The sequence below is a fragment of the Etheostoma spectabile genome, chromosome 15, assembly GCF_008692095.1.
Source record: "Etheostoma spectabile isolate EspeVRDwgs_2016 chromosome 15, UIUC_Espe_1.0, whole genome shotgun sequence".
In the NCBI taxonomy this organism is placed as follows: domain Eukaryota; kingdom Metazoa; phylum Chordata; class Actinopteri; order Perciformes; family Percidae; genus Etheostoma; species Etheostoma spectabile.
In genome coordinates this window covers 33379532-33380820 of record NC_045747.1, presented here as the reverse complement: position 1 = coordinate 33380820, position 1289 = coordinate 33379532, and the positions used below count along the sequence as shown (strand labels likewise).

The 1289-nt window shown below is 40.0% G+C and overlaps 1 protein-coding gene across 2 annotated transcripts in view; it reads left to right on the top strand.

The window, feature by feature from the left end:
• cpt1a2b (carnitine palmitoyltransferase 1A2b) overlaps window positions 1-1289 on the top strand; it is a 117780-nt gene that overhangs the window by 14346 nt on the left and 102145 nt on the right. The window lies entirely within an intron of this gene.

Sequence of the window (1289 nt, the reverse complement as noted above, 5' to 3'; positions counted from 1 at the left end):
CGTCACCACATCCTTCAAGATGGCTGCCAGGAGTTTTGTCTGAGAACTTGGCCTCTTGGAATCCAACAAAAATCTATTGAATCCTTCCTGGTATTACAGAATTTAGTGGTTAATTGATTCAAGTTGTATTTCAGTTAAATTGTGTCTCAATTTTGTGGACAATATTCCTAGTATCTGCTGAGCTTGGGCTGCAGCCCAAGTTGATGGGCTTTTGGGCCTACTAGGACTCTGAAAAACAACTCCGTCACTATCATCATTCGCAACTTTCACCAACTTCATCGACATTTGCAACTTTCATCAACTTCCGGTACATCCTGGTAAGACACATTATGCCGCCTAAAAATGCTAAAACATCTCCGTGTGAGGAGGATGGCGTTGTGACGATGAGTGTACTCTCCCAATTAATGGAGCAGCAGAGACGGATCTATAAAGAGATGTTACTGCAACAACAAGATAACTTTAAATGTTTCATTCAGTTGATCATGGATGGAACTAACAAAAGATTGGATGGTGTTATCAGAGATGTACAGGAGCTGAAGACTAGCTTGGAATTTACCCAAACAAAGTTTGAAGAGGAGAAGATGGGATGCACTGAGATTGAGTCAAAGATAAGGGCACTTGAGGCAAACATAACTACTTCTAAACAGAAAATGGATGCAATGTTCAACAAGCTGGACTACATTGAAAACCAGAGCAGGAGAACAAATATTTTAATTGATGGCATTGCTGACGAGAAAGGAGAGAAGTGGGGTGAATCAGAGAAAAAGGTGCGAGAGATGTTCTCAAAGAACTTGGGATTAGATGGAATAAATATTGACATTGAGCGTGCTCAGAGACTTGGCCAGTTTCAGGAGAATGGAAGGCCAAGGAAAATTGTTGTCAAACTTCTTCGCCTTAAAGATAGAGAGCTAATTCTTTCTTCTGCTAAGAAATTAAAGGGCACTAAGATCTACATTAACGAAGATTTCTCTGAAGCTGTGCAACTAAAGGAAGGAGTTGTGGCCGAATGAAAGCTGCCAGAGAGAAGGGGATAAGGCGAGTTTGAAGTATGATAAATGATTATCACCCCAAGGGATGGACAAAGTCAGTTGTCGGCCTAATGAGCTTTAATGCTCAATTTTAAATGTTTGTGAATATGTATGTGAAAAAAAAATAGGAGAAAAACGTGTTCTTCCCTGATGCTGCTGCAAAATAGCCTTGGGAAGGAACTTGTTTTGGTGGAAAAATGTTTATGTTCAAAAGTTGTTTTAGTCATGCAACAGAACTCAGATTGGACAGATAGTCTAGCT